The following is a 23,720-nucleotide window of genomic DNA, read 5'->3' as shown; positions in this document are numbered from 1 at the left end:
GCCAAGGTATCTTAAAAAGCACGTAGTGGAGCGCTGCAAAATGGGACAGTATTCCAAGTGCTTAAAACCTATGGCATGAGGCAAACCCCATCTAGAAGGATGCCTTGCTGAGCAGCTCAGGTCACCCTGTGGCTCTCATCGTGTTGGAGAGGCCATATGATCCCATGCTTCTAGTGGGAGAGTTGCAAAAAAAGGCCACAGAAAGAGGAAAAAAATTTACTTGAGTAAATTTCTCAGCCCATCTGCATCACTCCCTGCTTGCAGGAGATCTCTCTGGTGTCAGCATCCAGGAGATGTGTATGGTGTAGGCACACCCAAGCAGAGGTTCCTCCCAGCACTGCAGGACTGTGGAGCAGCGGGAGTGGGGTGTGAGCAGTACTACAGCATCTCCCGTGTGATGCAGGGGGGAAGGATGGCCAGGGCTGGGTGATGTTGGGCAGCACCTGAGTCACTGCTAACAGTTCCTGCCGCTGTGCCACCCTGGGGTTGAGGCTGAGCTTTTTGCAGCAATCCTCTGGGTTGGTCTGACCCCTGGGCTGCACTGATTCACCGTTTGCTCTGAGCCACGTGGCAAGGAAGACGAGCTCTCTGGGAAAGCAAAGTTAGTGATAAAAGGGAGCAGCAGCAGGCAAGGTGTTTGCAACACAGAAAGAACCTCACTCTCTCGGATGAAAGGCAAAGCAGTGCATGCGTGTCTTTGGGCTCCGCAGCATCTCCCAGAGCTCTGGTTTTATGCTTCTTTATCCTTCGACTTCTTCCTTAATGAGAAATTAATTAGCGTTGTAGTTCCTGCCTGGGAACTTGTAAACATGCAGCAGCGATGCTGTCTCCCCCCACCTCCCGCTTTCGCCGTCCCGTCCCACCCCCTCCCCGAGGTGCAGTCCAATCTCTCTGACACAAACACTCGAGAACAAAGCTGCCCGGCTAATTCAGGGAATTATCAGGAAGCCTGGAGCTGTGCTGAGATAATGAGCCTGAAATAGCAGCCTGCTGGGTCTGCAGCAGCGCCGGGACCTGGGCTGGGACCCCAGAGGAGGCCAAGGTAAGGTGGGGACATGGACATTCCTGCAGCCTCTGGTGCTGCCCTGGGTGTGCAGTGGGATGGCTGTGCTTGGGGTTCCTGAGCTCTCCTCCTGCCCTGAATGGATGCTGCTGGCAGTGCTGCTGCATCCCTTGCTGTAGGAGCAGAGTGCTTTGCTTCCCATGGTGATGTCCCCAAGGTGATGTTCCCCTGTGTTGGTCACCCTGTGCCATCACAGCTCCCAGTGCCCCCACGCTGCTACTCCCAACTGAGCTTCCTCAGAGCCCTGCAAACAGCTGGTAAAGGGCAAAAGTAGTGAGAAGGCTCTGCCTGGAGGGCAGAAGGGATGGGAACAAGGCAGAGAGGAGGGCTCGGTGAATCCCATCACCCCACCAGCTGCAGTGGTCCTACTTTCTTCACTATGACGTTATTTCCCTCAATGGAAAAGTTGTGTCTCATCCTGTGCGTGCCAGCTTGGTGCCAGCACGTGCCCTGTATTACCCTCTGTGGATAACACAGGAATGCTCTGCAGAAGCCCATTTCCCTACTGCTGCTCTCCCTGGTGCAGTGTTAACAACAGGAGTTTCCCACCTGGAGGACAGGAGGTTTCCACAGCGAGGAGATATAGGGGAAATCTTGTGATGCGAATGTCAAGCCCTTCCCTGTGATGCTCAGATGATGGGGCTGGGAGAACTACTGTTTTGTTCATTTCCTCATGGAGGAAATGTACCATTCCAAAGATGACTTGAAGTTTCCTCAGCAGTGAGTCATTACTTTGTACATGAGCTGAACACTAGAGCATAATCATAAATAAATAAAACTGGCGGCATAAACTGGAAATTAAATATATCCTCTCCTTGTTTGAAATGTGCCATGATTCATGCTGTTGCTTCCTAGTTAAAAATGTATGTTAAACCAGGTTGTGAAGCTTTGTAGGGCTCTTTGCAGCGTTTTGCCACTCTGTGGGTTTATCTTGTGGCACTACTCAAGGAGCACTGTTTGCCTGTGTGTTTTGTGTCAGTTACAGTCACCCCGTGTGCCTTCTCCTTTGTTGTGTGAAAAGCAGTGAGCTGTTTTGGGAGCCTGAGATGAGCAAATGACCAAATCACTTATCTTTTTTTTTTTTTTTTTTTTTTTTTACCAGGCCAACTTCAGGTGGATGAGCTCCCACCCTGGTTCCTGCGGAAGCTTGGGAGAACAGACAGAAAATTCAGTGTCACCACTGCATGGACTGCATGGAGCTGCCCTGAGTGCTGCCCAACATGTACAGCTGTCACCCTGCCTTCCTGCAAGCATCAGCTCAGATGCATAAATCCCATGGAGAGAGGGTGAGTCTTGTGGCACCGGGCTCTGTACACTCGTTGGTGGCACCAAAGGGCACTTGGTTTGGACAAAAAATGTCCAAGCTTCCCACTCTGTTCTGAGAGCCATGGCCTGGCTGCTTTGGCATTCCAGAAGGATGAGGATGATGCTTGCTGAACGTTCAACATGGTGCTGTCTGCAGCAGCTGGGTGTTGTACAGCTGGGGGCTGCTCGGCCACATCCCTGCTGCGTGCTCACCCTGCAGCAATGGGAATGCTGAGGCTCCTAATCCTCCCCTGGCCACCGGTGGCTCCTGAGTGTCTGGCTGGGCTGCGGAGCTGTTGGTTAACGCAGCTCGGGAAGACCTGCTGGGTGAGGAGGTCAGCACAGGCATTTGGGGTCACCACAGGGTTACCCAGCTCTTCATTTAGGCGAGAAAATCGAAGTGCTTTGCTCCTCCCCTGAGGTCCAGGGAGGCAGGAGTAAGGTATCGAGGTTGGGCAGTGCAGGTCTGCAAATAGCCACTGCCTTTCACAGCACGGCCTGTCCCACACCACTGAAGGCTGAGGGCAGCTGGGAGGGAGGAGCATTGCTATCCCAGCCCACGGCCCTCTAAAACCGATGCATTTGCTCCTATCCCTGCTGGTTTCTATGCCATACTCTAAACCACGACACACCGGATTCCTCTATTCCCTAAAGCTGAGCCTGCTCAGACCAGACCCACTCTGTCATTTCCACTGTGCCAAGAAACCTCCGAGGCCTCAAGTGCATCACAGTCCAAACCCCGTCCCTAAGCTAAATACCCGCAGTTGCCTGTTTTGGCAGAGCTCAGCTGTGAGACCTGCTCCCTGTGAACGCCAGGCAGGAGCACGTAAAACAGGAACGTTAACTATTTTTCCAGCTGTCTGCAGCTCATGAACTATAAAACACACTAATGTTACACCTCTGCACCTTGCCAAGGAGATGCCAGTGACACTGTGTGTTTTCTTTTTCCTTCTTTAATATGGCTTCCAAAACTTGTGGGAAACATCTGACACCAGGGGTACTTCTGCAGGAGCATGGCTGTTGCTGCTGGTGGGGTTTGGGCTCTCATTCCCCACCACGCACCCAAGGATGGGACGGGGCAGGCTGCACCTGGTGTCCTCTGGGGCCATGAGCCTTCAGAAATGTCTCAGGTCCCACACACAGCTCCTGGGCACAGGAACAGAGGGCTCAGCCGAAGCTGCACCCGGTGGGGCAAGAGGGAGCAGCCCGGATTGAAGCCAGTTTGTGTCTATCTTTGAACCCGATCCCTCCCTAAGCCTGTTTTGGCTCTGTTTGTTTGGAATAGACCCGAATCTAAAGGGAAAAGCAGACAAACCAGACTAAACATCAAATATTAAATAGCAACTGCTAATATGACAGCCATTAAACACAAGCGCTCTCTGCCTCTGCAGCAGCTGGGAGCTGGGCTGCACACCCACCTCTGAAGCCCGGCGCTACCGAAATCGAAGTCAGCCTGCACGTGTATATATCAAATTGCTGGAATGAAGAAGAAATCCAGTTTCCTGCTGCCAATCTTTCCGGCATCTGAGCGTCTGCTCCGAGCCAGGGGAGGAGGCAATGTGCTCTCCCCTCCTGGGCTGCGGGGAGGGACGCAGGCGGCTGCTGGTTCTGGCTGTGCGCAGTGCTCGGTGGGGGTTGGCAGGGAGGTCGCCCCTCATCCTGCTGGAAAATTAAAGAAATCTTATTTTGTTTTGGGATGGATCCAAGAGGCTTTGAAGTCCTGGGAGAGATCTGCTGGCCAGGCCAATCCTTCTCTCCTCTCTCCCAGAATTTCAAAGCCGCAGCGTTGGGATGCATCCAAGGAGAGGGCTTCTGCACCGCTGCGGGGAAGGGGAGCCCACACCACGCTCCTGGGCCTAGGGCATGGGTTGCCCAGTGGTGCAAGGCTAGGGGAACCTGGGCAAAGCGATGGCCGAGGGTCCCTCAGGGGACGGTCCATGCTGGGAACAGCAGAGCAATGAGGCACTGCATCCCTGAGCCAAATCCCCCTTCGTGCCATCAGTGGGCACCTTGCAGCCACAGCCTGGTCCTGGGTCCTGCTCCTTATCTCTCGTGCTCCTCCTCTTTCCTTGAGCAACCACTTTATCACATTTTGAGCATACCTTCCACTTGACTTAACACTAACATATGTACAGTCGACATTTCAGTAATGCCTTACAAATGAGCTAGGGTTGTCTGGGAGATATCTGCTGCCCCAGGGCTCCATCACCTCCGCTCCCTGGCCCTGCAGCTCTGTCTTGGAGTGGAGAGCCCTCCTGGTGCCCCCACAGCTGCTGTGATGCCCAGAAGCCCGCTGTTTTCCTGTTTTCTCCCTCAGAGGGCCAATGCAGAGGGAGCAAGGTGTGGTGCCCAGCAGCCCCTCTGTTGGCACGCAGGGCTTCTGTGCACCGCCTGCAGCGAGCAGCCCCAGCAGAACTCTGTATTCTCAGCTTATAAATGGAGAGACAGGAAGGCAGATGGGCTGTGTATTTGTTGAAGTGCTTTCATGAAGAAAGCTCTGGCTGCACTGAATGCTGGGCTGTGCTTCCGCCATCCCAGCAGTGCAGCCTTCTGGATGGAGAGGTTGAGAGTCCTCCTGGAGGCATTCCCATCCCAGACGTTCCCCCAGACACACTTGACTGTGGATTTCTTTGTTCCAAGCTTTTATGTTTCCTGCAGCCCTCTTGAGCTCATGAGCACTGGCCACTTAATGACTGCAGAGCCTGATCCATGTTTCTGTGTCACTGAGCACTGGGAGAGCTCTGAGGGCGCGTTGCTATGTGAGAAGCGAGGCAATGCAAAAACGAGGCTGTGTGTTACGGTGTTCTGGTGCACAGGGCCCAGCATCCATCACTCTGAGCATGAGCTGCTGCAGCTGGAAGGCACTGCCACCAACTCACCTGCTCTGCTTGATCCCCTGCATCAGGCTGGCAAACCATCCTTGTCAGAGGTGTACTTAGCCTTATCCTTGAATGTCTCTGGGAAAAGCAATTCAACAACCTCCCTGAAGAGCTTGTTCTGTGTCTGAACTCTAGTTAGAGTTAAAAAGGTTTCCCTAATGTTTAACTTTAATTTTCTCTACTGCAACATAACACCATTATTAGTGGTTCGAGCTCCTCAATGGTTCTTTTTCCCCTAAGCCTCCATTTAGGAGAGATGGGGAAGGAGTTAGATGAGCTGACTTACAGCTCGGATACAACACAGTTTCAGCCAATTCTGTTTAATACAAGTTAAGGTAGGCAGAGTTTATGGGATCATATCAGGTTTTAAGCGGACTTAGGCAGCGCTCAGATGTCCTCTTGTGACATGAGCTGGTTTTGGAGCCGGTGCTGCAGACAAGGCAAGGCACAGCTCTCCACTCACTCCCCTTTTCTCACTCCCAGCTCTCAGGCGGGTGGCAGCCCCCAGCACAGCTCCATGGGGTGGGGAGGGGCTGGCCATGGGGCAGGTGGCACTGCGATGTCCCCATGGGAAGGCGTTGCTGTGTCAGATGAGCTGCCGGCGTCTGGGCAGTGAGCATCAGTGCAAAGTGGGGAGAGGAGCCGGAATGTGGAGAGGAAATGAGTACAGGGAAATTCAAAACTCTCCCCAGATGAAAAACAGAGGGGAGAAGATTTTATGGCACGTGAAGTTGTAAAAATATGGTCCTGATTTTCTTCCCGATTTTTAGCTTAGCAAATCACACCGAGCTCTAGTTGTGCTGTCACAGCCCTGGGGATCCCTGCAGCTGTACTCACCAGGTTGGGTACGAGGAGCATCACAGGGAGGGCTGAAGCATCCCTGAGCCCAGAGCCTCCTCAGCCCAGCTCACCCCACCATGCCCATCCTCACGTCCCTCAGTGCCACATCCCCACAGTTCTGGAACACCGCTGGGGATGGTGATCCCACCACTCTCTGGGCAGCTGTGCCACTGCATCACTGCTCTTTTGGAGAATAATTTATTCCCAATACCCAACCTGCCCATCCCCAGGCACAACTTGAGACCACCACTTCCCATCCTATCGTAGCTATCTGGAGAGCCACCACGCCTCACTCTGACCTCTTTTCAGGCAGTTGTAGAGAGTGATGAGGTGTCTCAGGAGCCTCCAAACTGACCCATCCCATTCCCTCAGCTGCACCCTACAAGACTGGTGCTGCAGACCCCTCACATCTCGGTTGCCCCTCCCTGGACGTGCAGCCACCAATAGCTCACACGATGCATTCAACAAGCGCAGGCTGTGGGGTTATTCCTCACACAGAAACTGTCTGTGGTGCGACTTTAAGTAATTCTGTTTTAAATTTTTTCTTCCCTGAGTTTGTAATGAGCAACTTGGATCTGTTTAGGGCACATTCATTAGGGATTCTCCCATGCATTTGGCTTTGCTGGGCATCTAAGTGGCACAAGCTGCTGGTTGAGGTTGGTGCTGCGTGTGCCTGTGCTTATTGACTCAAAATGTGTTTCCTCTGGATGTTCTGTAATATTTACTTAAATCGAGCTGCTTCTGCTGGGGCTGCTGGCAGAGAGCACACTGACTGGCATTTCCACGGCTAGCAGAGACAAAACGGTGCTGGGCAGGGTCAGAACTGATCGTCTGAGGGCTCGAGTACATGCAATATTTGTTTTATGGTATTTATCTAATTTAGTTTACAACGTGGGGATTTTTATTTTTTTATTTTTAAAACCTCCCCCCCCCCCCCAAACCTTTTAAAAGCCTGTGGCTCTATCTGGGATCTGGGATTCCAGTTACAAACTTTTACTACTCTGCTTCAGCCACGACTTTTCTATAAACGTGTGGTTAGGCTATTTTTACTTTAGAAAAAGAGTCGGTTTCCCCCCTTTTTCTTTTTCTTTTTCTTTTTTTTTTTTCCTGCTGATCAATTGCAAATGGATGAAGGAAATTTGCTCAGACTTTCCCTGCAGACATTCCCCATTGGGCAGAGATTAAACACGGGGAATTTTAGCCTGAGTGCAAACGCTTTGGACATTTATGAGGGTGGGAAAGCAGGGGCTGATTCTGAGCACTGCTCTGCAGCTGTACAGCGCTGCTGCTGCCAGTGATGGGCATGGGGTTTTTGCTGGGTGCTCTGCATGGGGGCACTGCTTGGCAGGGTGAGCACTGCTCCTGGAGCCCAGGGAGTGCATACAGCATTATTGCAGGGTGGGAGTGTGCTGCCGGCTGGGCTCCAACTGAGAAATCCCCACTGAGTCCAATGGTGGATTTGCACTGTGACAAATCTATGTCTCCTGTTGAGAACTCAATTTTCATAGGAGATAATCAAATGTGACCTGTGTAACAGAGCGGTATTTTTACAGGATGTTTCTCTTTCTTTTTTGTTTTGTTTTGTTTTGTTTTGTTTTGTTTCCTCCTCTCTCCCCAGTTCCATTTGGTCTTGGCAGTGGTTCCCAGCCCGTGCATTTTGACGCAGATTCTCCAACTGTTTGTAAACGCTTCCAAGCAAGGAGGAAGGAGGTGGGAAGCATAGCGCCTTGCTGCAGGCAGGAGCACGGCTGGGGAGCAGGGCAGGGAGCTGAGCCTGGCTGTCCTCACCTCCTTATCATCACCAAAATGATGGGGATGGCTGCTGTGGGCCCGGAGGTTATCAGAGGTGGGCGAACGTGGGAGGAAGGGATGCAGAAGGACCAACGTGGTGCTGTGCAGCATGGGAGCAGCAGAAGGCAACAGGGCAAGGCAGCACGGGCAGTGCCAATGCCACCCCCTGTACTCTGAAACCCCCACTGTTCAGCCCCCTATTTACATGAATACAAAATCCACTTGCAGCTTCCTAAATAAAACAAGAACTCGCTCCTTTCTGTAGTAGAGCATATTACAGCCATTTGTCACCACATCATCCAGTAGGTATTAATTCCCAAATCAGTTTATGACATGTTTTATCATAAGTTACTGGAGAAGGTAGCTGCATTGAGCAATCATTTGATAAACGGCACCATAATTTAACATGCTCCTCCGTCATATTAGTGGGGAGCAAGATTTATTTCCTTCGTGTGACTTTAATTATGGATAATGCAAAGCAGGGATTGAGGCGGCCGTGCTGCTGAGGCTAGCAGTGTCCTTGTGGAGCAGAGTTCGGGTGATGTGTGGCTTCTGCAGGACCAGGGGGTGGCAAAGGTGGCTCTGGGTCATCAGTGGCAGCTCATCGTGGCTCATCATGGCTTGGCACAGCTTAGCATAGCTCAGTGTGGCTCACCATGACTTGGCATGGCTTGGCATGTCTCAACGTAACTCAGCATGGCTCAGCATGGCTCAGGTGACTTCCTTGTTCCCAAATGGATGAAGAATCCAAGCCACTGAACCATCTCAAGGCTCTGTTTGCTGCTGTCCCACCCAGGAAGGCTCCAGGTGCAGAGGGATGCTGCACTCCTCCCTCTGTCCTTCAGGCCATCCCTGCTTTTGGGCTAAATTCTGAATTACTGAAGAGTACAGGGCACAAGGGGGTAAGGAGCACAGAGGGAAGAGATGCTAACACACATTGAGCTGATGTCATTTCTTTTAGTCAGGAGCAGGAGAAACACAATCCAGTTCTCTCCCCCCCACAACAGAACAAAGGAGAAAGTCCCTAAGGGGAGATTAAAAATAAAAAACCCACAAAACGAGAGGAGAGGAACAAAAAGAAAGAAGAAAGGGAAGGACAAAGCCCTCCTCCCCTGAAGTATCCCCTCTCTGTGTCTGACAGCTTCTCCCTTCCGCAGCTCCCAGCCCTGCTCAACCTTACAGTGCCATAAAACAGAGTTTGTGGCGTGTTCAATCGATTATTCCTCCTAATGCACTGTTTTTGGAGACAGGTAATTTATTTCAGATTCTACACGTCTGCATTAAAAAAAAAAAAAAAAAAAAAAAAGTAATCCCCTTTTTTCACGTTCTTCCCCTCTTTATTGACAGGCCTTTTTTTTTTGCCCTGTGCCCCCACTGCCCCATTCCCTCCTGCCCCCCTCTGAACCCACTCAGACGCAGTGTTTCCCAGTGGAAGCTGCAGCCATTCTCACAGTGAAACCCAAGGCAGGTAATGACTTTCTCACCCCATCCATACTGCAGCGGGAACCGCTGCCTCTCCAGCTGCATCCCTTTATTTCGGACAAGGGGGAGGGGAAGGTGCCAGCCCTCTCCTCTTCCCTCTCCTCTAAGGTCTCTTAAAAAGGGGAAAAAAAAGAGAGATGTAAAGGGAGCAAGTGTGTGCAGAGATGGGCTTTCCATTAGATGAAGGGTTTGGGGCAGCGGGCATACAGTGCCTCAAAGGGTTCCATCCTACATCAGCTCTGGTCCCCCTGGAACAGAGGAAATTGCCCATCTTTGCAGCTTTGCTGTGAAAAGCCCCAGACGGACAGGTTTGTAATTCCTTTGGTTATAATTTGCTTCTCCAGGCTGATGGGGGAGCTGAGCCTCTGTGGGGGCATCTCGAAAGTGGGACATGGCCACTGTGGGAGCTCCTTGAGACCGAGCCCCCGGCTTTGCTGTTGTTTTCTATTAGGGGAGAGGGAGGAATTTTGATCACATAATGAAAAAAGCATTACGAGGGGAAATAATAAATATCAGAGAACAGGGAAGGAAGAGGGAGGGAGATATTGATGAGAAATGTAAACTCTGCCATCCACCAGCCTCGTGTTGCCGGGGCTCCGTGAAACCCTAACCCTGCTCTGCTGAAGCAATCACCCCTGTCCGAAACACAGGCGAATTCCAGGAGCTGGGGCTGCAGCTCTCTGGGGCTGAGGCTGCCAGGGTATCTGTGCAGGGTCCAAATTACTGCCCCAAATCTCTTTGCATGGCCACAGTCCTCCCTTTTCCCCCTCCTACAGCAGCGTGCCACTTCTGACACTGCACAGCACCCATTAAAATATTCTGTTCAATGAGGAGGGACATGTGCAGACCGACTGCCACCTCATCCTTTGTACTCCAGCCCATCCCTGAACCCCACGCCTGCAGGTTGGGCCATCCCCAGCCCAGCACTGACTCTTCCTATGTCCATGGGCTGCTCATGACACGCTGCTAGGAGCAGGCGGTTTCTTCTCTGCCTTTCAAAGGCTGGAAAAGAACAGGGAAAGCTTTCCCACTCAAGCAGCAGGTGCATGTGCGGTCAGCTCACATCCCGTGGGCTCCCGGCTGTAATTTCAAGCACGAGCGTGTTGCTGACTGGGGAATTAAGGAGCGGGGGGGCAGGAGGAATGTTTTGCTCAGGAAGCTATAAGTACACTTTTGGAGGTTTGGGATTGAGGACAGGGGCGGCCCTGTGCTCCCTCCGGCTCGTGCTACTCTCACCACTGCCTGTCCTCATGGCAGCTCCTCAGGATCAAATCCTGCCCAATCCCTCTGCATCTGCCCTGCTGCTCTGAGATGGGCGCCTGGGCCAGGTGGATGCTGCCAGCCTTCAGACACTGCTTGCAGATCTCCCACTTCTGAAAAGAACACAGTAAAGTGGGACCAAAGGAGCAATTAGGATGTCAGTCCCTCATCACACCTTCTTACTAGGGGTCCCAAAATGAGCACAGGGACAAACCTAGTGAGCACAGTGTGGGGCTCAGCACATAAGTGGCAGCCACTTGGCTGCACTGTGCCATGCCTGTGCCTGTGCACCACATCCTCACCACCACAGGGACCCAGATTTGGCAGTGATGGGTGTTTTACAGCCATCAAATGCTGTGAGTGAGGCAGAGCTAAGGATCTTCCCATCCTCTTGGCTGCATCTCCCCTACAGCCCCTGAACACACCAAACTCCATCCCCTGTCGTGCTCTTGCAGCCAATCCCTCACTTGCATGCTGGGGGCTGTGCCAGCAGTGCATGGATCTGCTCAGCACCTCAGCAGGAGCTCAGCTGCTCTTTGGGGTGCAGGTGAGTCAGCAATCTGCTCTCCACAGTGGTATTTCTATGTTAAGCTGCTGAAGTTTTGGTAAATATATGGCCATATACCAGGAGCTTGCAAGATAAACCATCTCGTTGGGAATTTGGAGGAGAACAACAAAAATGATTAAGCGACTGGAGGGATTGACTTATGAAGAGAGATTAAAAGAGCTAAATCTGTCTAGCTAGGCTACCCGACATCCGTGGTGAGATCTGATAACTATCTACAAGGATATGAGGGCGTAAATCACAGCTTGGGGGACTGGTGGGGGGCAGCCCTGGGAGATTACTGGCAGCAACAGCCGTAAGTGGAGCACAGGAAAAAGCATCATCTAGGAGAGATCTGCTGCGGGCTGATGGGCTGGGGCAAAGTACAGGGACAGAACCCGTATTCTGCCCTGAGACAGCACCAGCAGTGAGTTGAGGAATTCCTCCAGCTCCTGGAAACACAGGCTGGGATGCTGGCAACGGAGGGGCTCAAGCCTCTATCAGTTAAACGCAGCCCTAGAGGAGAGTGCCACGTCATGGGCAGCCAGGGATGTGTGCCCATCTCAGCAGGGATGGCGCACTGAATGCTCCCCGTGTGCTGTGATCTGCAGCAAAGCAAAAGAAAATACTAGCTGTGGAAACTGGATTTTCCACAGCCAGGTGCTAGGTACAAGATGTGAGGTCTGATGGAAACTTGTTAAAACATTCACTGGGATTTTCCATGGTGCAGCCAACACCAAAAGCTGATTTGTTCGCATCGATCTCATAGAGCAGTGCCACTCACATGAGCACCTCAGAGCCAATGGGACAACCTGAGTGTGTCCCACTGAGAGAGAGCAGCGTAGGTCAGCTCCTCAGGTGGCTCAGGGCTGCTGCAGGGGGATCACACCTCTGGCTGATGATCTCCAAGTGCATTCAGGAGATGATGGCAGAGCCGCCTTCACCCAGGGAGCATCCCCAGGATGGAGAAGCAGAAGGTAAAGCTCAACTGATTTTGTAAGGTTCAATGGCAACCTGGCTTGGCACTGCCTCGTAGCTCTGCTGTTCTGGAGCCACTTGAGCTGTTGGGATGAGGGTTCCTGGTGGACTCTGTTCATGCGCTCCTCAAACAGCAGTCATGGCTCTGTCCAAGACAAATTCCCATAGAGCTAAACAGGGATGCTGAGGGAGCACCCAGAGATGCAGCACCTGACAAACAAAGGGAATATTTCTGATGGTTTCAGGTAATGCTCAGCTCCCACACACTGCTACATTTGTTTAGGTTTTAGGAATATTTAATCTGCACTCTTTCTATAGCAAGGTTTCAGCTCCATTCCTGCAGTTATCCCTCCTGCCTGGTGCACGGCTGAGCTGCATCCCCCTGTCCCTGTCCTCCCGGTGCCCCGGCACCACACCCAGCTTCCCTATGTATGCTGAGCTCCAGCAGCTTGTGCTGGGAGCTGCTGGCCGGGACCAGCCGGAGGCAGGGAGCAGACAAGGGCTCAGTGCTGCCCATGGCCTTGTGCCTGTTCTGCCTTTGCCATCTTCCACCTACCCCGCGCTAGCTGAAATGAGAGGAAACTCCCTTCAATCGGCAGTGCAGCAGCGTAGGGCTAAAAGAGTAATTCACACTGAATAATTCACTTGAGACTTTTCTACTCCCGGCAGTTCATAATTCCTCATGTGGAGCAGTGTTTGCGTTTGCAGAAATAAGGAGAGTTGTGCAGCTTCCCCGTGCCTACGTCCCCAGGAGTTTCTCTATTTGGCACCTGGATGAATTACTCAGTGCCGGGGTGCGCTCCGAACCCAACAGCTGGGTGGCTGAGACGACACTCGTATTTGCTGTTGTTCATCTTTACAAACATTTGTGTATAACAGAAGCAAAAATGAACCAGAGGAAATCTGCCCAGCGGTGCTCAGAAAGATGAATTTCCCATCCCCAGAGCAGTTTTCAGCCCCACCTGCAGCATCCCCTCTGCAGGGAGCAGTGCCAAGCCCTATGCTCCCCTCCCCGCCTTGTGCTGGGCTCTGGACCCCCAGAGCAGTGCAGCTCTTCACGTGGTGATCTGCCCATAGGAGCTCCCAAGCCCCTCATTTCACTTCCCACAAGCTCAAGCTTTCCAAATGACAAATTATGTTTTTGCCTCTAATTCCAGCTTGCCTGGCATCCTCAATGGCAGCAGCCCTTCGCAGAAAGCAGCAGGTTCTTAGCAGCCAGCGGGAGGTGGCTTTTTTCCTCTTCTCTCCTCTCCCTCCCCCTTGCCTTAATTGCAGCCCAACATGGGCTTTCGAGGTGTATTAAACATACAAATTATTCTGCAAAGCCTCATGAAGCGCCAGTTACCAAGGCCTCTAATGGGAAATGACAGCACAACCAGAGCAGCCGTTAAGGCACAGCACTGTCTGCAGCAGCTCTGGCACTGCAGGCTCTCTGTGGGCACGGGGTCCCTGCATGGGCACCCTCAAAGATGGGGGGCTCTCAGATTCCCCACCTGCACCTGCCATATTGCATTCAGGGCTGGAACGATGCTGATGGATTGGAGAGAGTTCAGAGGAGAGCCGGGAATGTAATCAAGGAGCTGGAGGGCATGATTTATATAGCAAGTTTAAAAGGGCTGCATAATAGCAACAATAATAAGCGCTCACAGCACATAGTGGTTTTCATCTTTGCACTTGAATGAAGCTAACTTATACTACGCCCAACTGCATTAACAACTTAACTGCATCTAGCTCAGCCTGCCGATTGCAGGAGGGATATGAGAACCATCTGCAAGGCTCCTCGGAGCCCAAGTGCCACAGAGCAGGGGAGTGGGCTTGGTTGGCCCAAGGGCCTGCAGGGAGCAGCACAAAGGCATGGAAATGACAAAAGGAAAATGTGGGCCGAGCATCAGGAAAACTGGACTGCAGCAGGGAGGAGAGGGTGAATGAGGACCTGGCTACGTCCTGCAGTGGTGGTGACACGGCAGTGACATGGCGATGGGTCTTCTCGTGGTGCTGGAGTGCCCCATCATAGGGTACAGTACATCCCCAGGCTGTGCCACCATATCCCTCCCCCTGCAGCAGCAGGAACCAGGGCAGTGATTTATTGCTCCGCTCCCAGTGCTCTCCCATGGGGAAGACGAAGCCCAGCGGTCTAAATATAGGGCAGTAGAACAAAGGCGAAGGTTCTGGGGGGGGTAAATGGCCACAGGGAGAATTTGTCCTTCGCCACCGCATGGGCGGCCGCTCTGTCCATGAGAGTGGAAGCAGGCAGGGAAAGTCCCTACCAACGAAAATCCAACAAAGCAGAGGGAAATTAAAAAAAAGCACCTCATTTTGCAAGCTCATTCATTTTGAGCTGCTCAGAGGACTGCGGGGGAAAGATAAATGCGGATCCAGGCAGAGGGGACCAGGGCATGGCTCGAGTCTGCAGGAAGATTTAGGGCCTTGAAGTCCAAAAGCAGGGCTTGATCATCGCATGAGGAAAGAAAAATCTCTGGGAGTGGATATCATGTTAAACAATGTGTTGTAATAAGTGTTTTATGCTTTAGAGGAGGAGAGAGAACGGTGAAATCCCCCGTAAGAGCTAATTACTGCAAATTCCTTTTCAATAAAACAAGACCAAAAAAAAATCCCCTCTTAATGGAAAAATCCATTTAACGCTCAGATGAGGTAACTGCAGTTCATGTCCTCACCGCATCGTTAGTGGAAGTCGGATGGATTCTCCTGACTCTGTGGCTGGGAAGCAGGTGTGGGGCTGAGGTGTGGCAGTGTGGGGCAGGGACCCCCCCCAGGGCATTGTGGTGCACTCAGGAGACAATAATGGAGCTGGGGGGAATGTTGGGGTTTGCCTGCAGTGGGACACAGGCAGGGACTGGGGGCACTCCTGTGTGGCAGCACCCCGAGAGCCTCTGACACCACACTCCAAGTCCAACCCAATTAAAATGAAACGAAGAGTCGAATTCAGAGTGGATTTGCCTCCTTGTCTGATAGTCTGTATTTCCCCGTGACTTGAAATGGGGCCGGTTTGGTGGATTTCTTGCACATGGGAGCAATGTATTGAATTACATGTGTGTCCAGTACTTAGGAGAGATACATTTCTTTTCCACATGTTCGTGCAGCTGCATGACCCCAGGAAACCCAACAGTGGGGTCTGTCTTAGGAGACAAATAGGGATTGTTCCATGTGCGTGTGTAAATGCCTCCCTCCCCCTCTGCTCCCCTAGCCTGTGTGTGTGTGTGTGTGTGTGTGTACACGTGCAAGGGGCATTGCTCCCCACTGAACATGTCCTCATCCCTCCCAAGCCAACCAGCACAACCACAGCCATTCATTCACCACAAGCCCATGGGGTGGAAATATTGCTTGCCCTCTCCCCTGCCCCAGGGAAGCCCCGGTGCTGGGGCTGCTTTGCTGCCCTATGGATGGAAGGAGGAGCGGAGCACACGAAGCTCCTGGACAGCAATGCCTGCATCCCTCGCTCCCAGCGAACCCACAGAGAGGGATCCGCCCCAGTGGGAAGGAGGAAGAAACCCGTCCTGTAGGAATCAGCCTGGGAGTGGCTGCGGCTCTTCCAGCTGCTGGCGTTCAAAGGGATCTGTCCTTTTCATCCCCAGTGCCGTCAGTCAGCAGCCGCAGGCCGGCCAGAAAGGAAGGAGGCTTTGTTGATAAGATCTGGAGCTTTTGAGAAAATAAAAGCAGAGGGTGGAATGGATTTCTTTCTTCTTCTTCCGACTTTTCTTTTAAAAGAATAATGTAGGGTAGAGAAAAATGTTTGTAGGGTAGGAACCTGTTTGATGTGGAGCATTGCTCCCCAAACACGTTGCTCCCAGAGCAGCACACCCAGCTGCCTACTGCAGCCCAGGTCTGCCACGGGCCTGGGATGTCCCTGTGAGCACACGGCCCCAGAACCAGCTGCGTGCAAAGCCCAGAGCTGCTGTGCGAGCCTCACGGGAGCCCAGTGTTGGTGGAGGATGTGAGGTCAGAGATCACATGCACCCTTGGGTCCTCCTCCTGGCTCCCGCAGGTGCTGAGCAATAAAGCTCCTTTGATGCTGTCCCCAGGCCCCGCTGTCCCTGTCCCCCTCAGCCTGAGGCAGCAGCTGGAGTGGAGGAGCCAAGAGGACAGCCCGAAGCCATGGATTAGCGATGGGATTTGGCTGCTGGGGGGGGGAGGAGCCTGGCCAGCCCCTTATCACTGGCAGTGGGCTCGCAGTGCTTGCCTATAAATAGGAGTTTTAAAGCAAGGCAATTAATCATGGTGCATGCTGCTGTCTCGATGGGCTTACATTGGTTTAACAGTGTGAAGAGAAGTCCAGCATCTACTGTGAGATTTACAGGTCCAGCCTACGCAGGCAGACAGAAGTTTAAGGCTCTTTTCAAGTGTCACTTTGAGGATGAAGTTGGGGTTATACCGGTTTAAGGAGCTACTGTGCATCTGATGAGCTGCACCAGCAGACTGTGCACAAGCTGAGCCGTGGCAGCACTCAAAGGCCCCAACATGAGACTTATCTTACCTGCCTGATCCTGCACTTGCTGCAGGCTCAGAGCCTGCTCAGGACTCATTGTCATCGTCAAGCTGATCAGGCAGCAAGATGGCAAGCAGTGGTTTGCAGAGATGCGCCCTGTACTCTTGCAGCCCACAGAGATGTGCTGGGGATCTGAACCAAAATCTCCACAGTCACAATGCTGTGTCCAAGCCCTGCAGTCCACCAAAGCACTCTTTTCTGAGCAAGGACAGGGCTGTCCCTGAGCACAGTGAAGGAATGGCAGCACTCTCTCTGCCTGTATGGCCATCTTTGCCCCTTCAATGGCAGAAGCCAGTCCTGCAACATCCCTTCTTGCAGCCATGCAGACTGAGCATTCTGCTCGCTGTCTGCAGCCTATGCACACTGGGGAAGGTGCAAGCATGCCGAGGGGCATCTGGGGAGCTGGGAGAGCTGTCTCGTCCCCAGAGCCCAGGGCTGTGCTGGAGGACGGCGTGCTGGGCCTGGCCTGGTGGGAAGCCACTTTCAGCTGATGGCACAGGGAGGGCCATATTGGTTTCAGTCTGTTCTGCAAAACACTAACCAGCATGTGCAATCTGTGAGCCCTCTGCTTGACGAGAAATGCTAATTGTGTGAGAAGGACCTGCCAACAGTCTGCAGTATTCAGCGTGAAGGAGGTTTATTAGTATTATTACTATTGTTCTGGCAGCTGCAGAGCAGCCAGCCTGCTCAGGGACGGCTGAGAGTGCATGCAGGGCGCGACAGAGCTGCTCTGTGTGCCAGGAGGCTGCAGGGACAGCGGTGGGAGGGGATGCGCACACAGCATCCCCAGCAGCAACCCTGCTCTGCCTGCTTTGTGCTGCAGGCAAGGGCTGGGCACGGCTTTGCTGCCTGGGAGAAAAGCAAGAGGGCTGAGGCTGTCAGGTCTGCATAAAATATGAGGTGCGGCACAGGACGTTGGTGCCAAGAACGGGGTGAGGGAAGGCGGCTGGGGCTGTGGGACAGCTGGTGCCTGGGCTGGGCTGATGGCAGCGTCTCCAGGACGTGCAGCCCCAAAGCAAGGGGCTGAGGGTTCACACAGAGCGTGGTGAGGATTGCAGAGATGGGGAAAGATAAGGAGGTGGGAAATGGAAGCTCGCTGTACTCCAGGCCAAGGCTGGGCAGTGCCCAGAAGAAGGGAAGCACTCAGTGCTTGGTCACACCACTAAGCCGAAAAAAAGCTGAAGAGAGAGAATGGTGACTCTGGCTCGGTTGGAAAGCAAAGCGAAAGCTCCACATAGTGCAGAAGTGCAGCTGCCTTTCTGCCTGGCTTTTGGTTATTTTTGCAGGGGAAATCAGGACAGTGTTTTGCAGTCAATCCAAGCTCTCACCCGTGGGCCTGGGCAAAGCAGGAATGCTGACAGATGCAGTGGTTTTCTTTCCCTAATTTGCAAAAAATCACCCAGATAAAGTTTGATAACTTTGCAGAGAGAAAAAGAAAGAAGAAGAGAGAGAGAGACGTCCCAGGCAGCTAACTCCTCACACTCCCCCTCCTGTTCCAGGCAATAAATGAAGTGCTCTTCATTCCCGGCTCGTCTGCCACCCTCCACTGAGTCTGTCATGGACTCATCTGTGTATAAATTAGCTTTTCACAGTAATGCCGTGTAAAATTATTTCTGTCATCCTTTTATCTGACCAGTTTATCTCGTCAGCTTGTCAGTCTTAATTCCACAGCCTTGATCTCTTCTCCCAGCATACGGCAGCCACCTGAGCTGCCTGGGCTGCACCCAACCTGCTCTGCATCCCAGGGCATCCTCCTTCCCAGGGCTGCAAGCATCTGCCCGCCCAGTGCTGGGTGACAGCACGCATGGAGCTGGCATAGCACAGCAGCAGCGTGCCACAGAGGCTGCAGCTCTCTGGCCATTTTTCATTGTTCAGAATTAGGCAGTGACATTTATCAGGATTGGCACTCAGTAGGTGACCCGCAGCTTGGAGCCTGAGACGGGCTGTGCGTGGTCACATCGGCGATGTGGTCTTTTCCCCTGACAGTAACGCTTTTGCATTCCTGCTTCTGCTGTGCAGGCTTATGGAAAAAGCATTTAAAATCTATTGTCTGGGACTCTTTGTGCTCACTTGCATGAGCACTGCTGGAAAGGGAACCCAAAAGGGATGCAGCTGGAATATATTAATTAGAGATTTCAGATGAATGCTCACCCAAGCCCTCCTCCCACCTTGTGCTTTGCAGCCCCACAGAGAAGCCATGCCCATGGGGCTGGTCCCAGTGAGCCCTGACCACCGAGGGACCCCCAAGCCCTGTGGGGCAGCTGTGCACACAGATCCTGCCCCACCTCCTCCAGAAGTGCTCCTATTTCCCACTGCCTACCAGGGACACCATCTCCCCTCCTTCACCTTATCCCCAGCATGCTTCCCATTCCCTTTCCCCTGGTTTTTTGGAAGGATTGGTGCTTTTATTTGGAGGCAGAGGGACAGACCTCTCATCGCCAGAGGCACCTGTGTGCCCCACAGTGTCCTGGTGGCCAGGTGCCCTGGTCCTGGTCCCAGCTCCCTGGATACCCCCCATACCACATCAATGTCCCTCCCATCCCCACACCCACCGCAGGTGAACAGCAGGACATTGTCCCACATCCCTGGGCTGGACACAGAAGGAACCAACACGAAGGAAATGGACAGCCCCCAGGTGCCACACTTTGTCCCTAGGTGCTGAGAAACAAATATTGCCCCATGTAGATGTCCTGGTGTTGTCTCTGCCATTGGATGTCTGCACGGAGGGCCCAGGATCTCATGGCCACAATTCCACGTCATTGCTGAGCAGGCAGCCTCTGTGGCAGAGCAGCCATCTGAAGGAGTGGGATCACCCTCAGCCCTGCACCTCCTGCTCCTTCCCGTGCTGGGATTCGTAGCAGTTGGTTGTGACTTCTGCTTCCCCACATTGTTATCTGTTCTCTTTTTCTCAAAGAAATATTGCGGGTTGTAATGCTGTCTGCTACATCTTGTGAATATTTCTGGACTCTGAAGTTTCCCGGCTCCAGATGTTCTGGCCAGACCAGAGGAAAAGAAACAAAAAACCTCAGCATTAATAAAAACCTTTTGAAAATAAGAAGTCGTATTGCGCAGTAGTGACATCATATCCGTGAAATATGACCTAATGATGTCACAGCTGTGAAATGAAGGATGATTGTCTCTTTTTGGCAACACTGGCTGCATGGTCCAGACCTGTTAAATAAATGCACATGCACTATACATATGTATATTAAACCCAGAAGCTGTGAACGCTGCCCTGTAGTCACCTGGGTCAAGGAACCTTCCAGGAGTGCTGCTCTGGGGTCTTTGATGGCCAGGATGGTGCCTCCCTGCCCTGACAGAGAGCGCAAGGCTGGAGCATCCTCTGGGGTCATCCCTGCTGCAGTCCCAGCACCTCTGAACACCCCATTGCTCTCCTTCCAGTGCCACAAAGGCTCAGGATGGGAATTCTCCCCTCCTCTGAAAACAAGCAATAGGATGGGTGACAGCGAGTGCCACCATTTTCCATTTCCAAACGCTGTTGGGTGGCTTCACAAGGCTGTTTGCATTGATATAGAGGTAGGTGTCTCCACACAGCCATTAGGACCAGCCTGATGGACCAGGCTGCATCCTACTTGGTGCAGATGCTCTGTGCAGCCTCCTGGCCTCCATAGTCTGAGTAAGGATGAGTGTGGCTATATGGGATGCTTTTCTGGAGATGAAACACAGCAGACTGTGGACATGACCAACCTGCACTGGAGATGAATGACCATGAGCCAGTGGAGGTGACCCAGCTCTACCAGAGGTGAACCACCATGAGCCAAGGAAGTGACCCACCTGCCCTGCAGATGACCGCAGCTTCAGAGGCCATAAATTCTCACCAAGAGCACAGATTTTACCATGTTTCCCAGCCAGACTGCTACACCACAGCTGCTGATAGCCTCCACCAGCAGTGGCCAACTCCTGCAACCCTGCTGGGGCCAACCATTCCCATCCCATAACTCCCTTGGCCATTCGTGCCAGGTGTCATTGGAAAATCTCCCCCTTCCCGACCCGTGACAAACAACTTGCCCCTTACAGACTGCAGATTCAGTTACCCTCCTCATTACCTTAACAAGATTGGCTGCAAACATTACTGCCTTGGCCATCTTCTCTTACACAATATATTTAAGCCATTTGAAGCAACAGTCTATAAAATATCTGCACTGAATTGCCCAGCTTTCGTAATCTTGGAACTACCTGGCACTGTGGTGATGCAGTATCTATTACATGTGCGCTTTTCTCATCCTCACATATATTTTACATGTGTGTGCAATCCCCTTTATGAAGAAACATGTTGCTATGCCATGGAAAAGGTCTATTTTTTCCATATGGGCTGTGCTGACAGTGTCAAGCCTCCAGTTTAAGCTCACAGCATGCTTTTTTAATTTGTCCTTTCCTCTTTCCCTTTTAGTCCTATTGTTTGCAGAGAAGTTTGTACTACTAAGAATGTGCAAAGCAGGAGGGTGCTGTCTGCCAAGGTGTCGGTAATTGATAGCCTGAGCAGTGGGAAGCAAGCTGGGAATTTTATGATGATTTTTGATAGTTCTGGAAAATGCTACACGATCAAACCAGAAACGTTTATTTATTTATTCCCTGCGATGGGATGGGTTTGGATGGGCCGCAGAAATTACAAACGTTACAGGAGAAATCTGCCTTTGAATTTTCCAGAAGGGTTTTTTTTTTGATGCTTTGAAAATGACAGTTCCTCAATGGGAAGAACTGACATGGGACTGCGCCTCCAAAAAATGCCCATCACAGAGAAAAAAAAAAAAAGAGTAGCAGGAGGAATAGCACAGTTGAGGAATTGGGACCATTGATGGTGTTTTCCTTTCCTTAGGTCAATGAAAATGGTATTGTTACTTCTTTGCCTGATGTGAATTTCTTTTTCTTTTTAATCTGAATTTCCAGCAGGCGGAAAGCTGTTTCTTTGACAGCTTTAATCAGAAATAAAAGATTTGATCATGCAGGGAGGCAGAATCTCAATTTCAAAAACACAGACAAGAGATGGATGCGAGCGCTCGTGTGCCGGGATGCCTTGTAAATTCAAACGACGGTCGGAGGCTGCACCGCCTGCGGAAATCAAATGGGGACACAGCACTGAGGAACCTTCCAGACAACGAGAAGGAGCGTTTAAAAGGTTCAATCCCTGATTGTACAAAGGGGGAAAAAAGAGAGAAGCAGGAAAGAAGAGCGTCACGGGCCCGAAAGCCGCTCGGTCATGCAGCACAGGGCAGCGTGGCATCCCGCTGTGGGCAGGCGAAGGGCCTGGCTCCAGGCAGACACTTGGCAGCACCGGGGCTGGAAGCCCAGCTGCACTCACTGCCTGCGAGGCAATGGCCCGCAGCCAGCCGCAGACATGTGGCACGGGGATGGGAACAGCAGCAGGACCCCGAGCAGCACCGGCCACAGCCGCGGCAGTCGTGGGGCCGTCGTCTGCGGCCATGGTGCTGCGGGTTAGAAACCTGTGGGGATTGGCTGTTTTTCCCCTTGGCAGCTGTGTATTATAACACGAGAGTGAAAGAGACTCAGAAGTACCCTGCAGGCTCCCTGTCTTGGGCTGGTTTTGCATGCTGCATCCAGTTGGAGGCTGAAAAAGGCAGAGGGAGAGCCTGCCTGAACCTGGCTGCAGGACAGCCTGCACAGCCACAGCTGCAAGCACCGCAAGTGATGCGGAGCTCGTGCCCAGGCCACCAGCTGCTCTTCCCTCAGTGAACTGGACTGGAAACTCAGCATCACCTGGAGCCCAGCATCTCCCAAGCACAGCCAGGGGCCGCCCCATCTTGCACTGCCACTGACTGGGACTTTCTTGTTTGTGCATGGAAAAAAATGGTATTTGCCTTAATGTTGTCCTGGGAGTTGATTTTCCAATGTTGACTCATTCACTGGAAGGGAAGTGGGTAGTCTGAAATTGAGGGATATTCCACAGTCTGTCCATCTGTCAGTCTGTTGGGCAGCCCTGTGCAGAGCAGAGGAGGGGCAAGGAGAGCTGCTGGGTGAGTAAGGGCTTTCCCATGGGTGCCCACCCCTGCCCGTGCTCACGTTTGTGCTCTGCCACGGCACACTGCCATGCGCACAGCAGAGATGTGCTTCTGCAGGGTATACATCAGTGTCTGAATGCTGCTGTTAATCAGCATTGTTCAGGTGATAATTGCACCGGTGAAGTCAGAGTGGAGTGACCTCAGCACTGCCAAACTCTTGACAAAGAGAGAGAATTTGGGGGCACCTGGAGCACAGCTTGGCACTGCGGCCCTTTCCCAGCCGTGATTAATCCCCAGGAAATGTCCTGTGGTCAGGCCATTACCACTTAAATCTGCGGATGAAAATGAATCAGAGCAGCATATGACTGTGGGAAAACTGTCACCAAACTTGGACGGTTTCGCTTTGTTTCACCGCAAAATTATTAACGAAGCATTGCAAGGGAGAGGAATCTCTGGCTGCACCCTCACATTAACTCCACTACAGACCCCGGCAGCTCACAGTATGGTGCTCACAGGAGAGCAGTGCCTCGCTTCAGCTCCTGACTGCGTGGAAATTCTCTAAATGAAGACAGAGAGGTTGAGCTACGAGTTTTCCCAATGATGGCTGCTCTGTCTGGGTGTCTGCCTTGGCTGCACTCCTGCAGCCCTCTCCCAGCCCACTGCGAGCTGTGCACAAAGCCTGGGCTGGATTCTCCATCCTCCTCCTGTATCCTCCTCCACATCTCTCCTGGGCCTCTCCTATCCCTCTGGGGGTATGGTTTTTTTCATGGGTCCTGTAGGTCTGCCAGGAGTTGGGGCTGCCCAGGGTGGCTGTCTTCCCCCCCCAACACACCCTACAGTAGCACCAAGGCCACTGCTGTGGCTCTGACCCGGTGTGTGCTTTATGGAGTGGCTGCCCGTGGAGCATCCTTCCCAGGGAGGACCAGGCAGTGAAGCAGGGTGTGTAATGAGATTCTTGGCAGCATTGTCTGCCTCTTGCAAATGCCTTCTGGAGTGGTTTGCCAGACAGATCTACAAGTGCAACCTCTCTCTCTGCTGCTCTGAAATGAAAGAGGGCTTTGTGGAGACACCACAACCAAAGCCTTCTTGTGAGGCA

The 23,720-nt window shown here is 52.4% G+C and overlaps 2 long non-coding RNA genes across 2 annotated transcripts; one reads left to right on the top strand and one right to left on the bottom strand.

Annotated features, from left to right (window-relative positions):
* The first annotated feature begins 610 nt into the window (after positions 1–610).
* LOC104912129 (uncharacterized) lies at positions 611–9,438 on the top strand. Its single transcript, XR_794414.4, has 3 exons — positions 611–1,042; positions 2,166–2,349; positions 7,706–9,438. It is a non-coding gene; the product is annotated as an uncharacterized LOC104912129 (long non-coding RNA).
* LOC146543757 (uncharacterized) lies at positions 3,969–6,159 on the bottom strand. The gene is made up of 3 exons (XR_014885007.1): positions 6,085–6,159; positions 5,248–5,325; positions 3,969–4,027 (listed from the first exon to the last, which is right to left on the bottom strand). It is a non-coding gene; the product is annotated as an uncharacterized LOC146543757 (long non-coding RNA).
* Positions 9,439–23,720: the final 14,282 nt, after the last annotated feature.

Source organism: Meleagris gallopavo, chromosome 9, assembly GCF_905368555.1.
Source record: "Meleagris gallopavo chromosome 9, MGAL_WU_HG_1.1, whole genome shotgun sequence".
Taxonomy (NCBI): Eukaryota; Metazoa; Chordata; class Aves; order Galliformes; family Phasianidae; genus Meleagris; species Meleagris gallopavo.
Note: the sequence above shows the minus strand (reverse complement) of the source record. Positions and strands in the feature narration are given on the sequence as shown.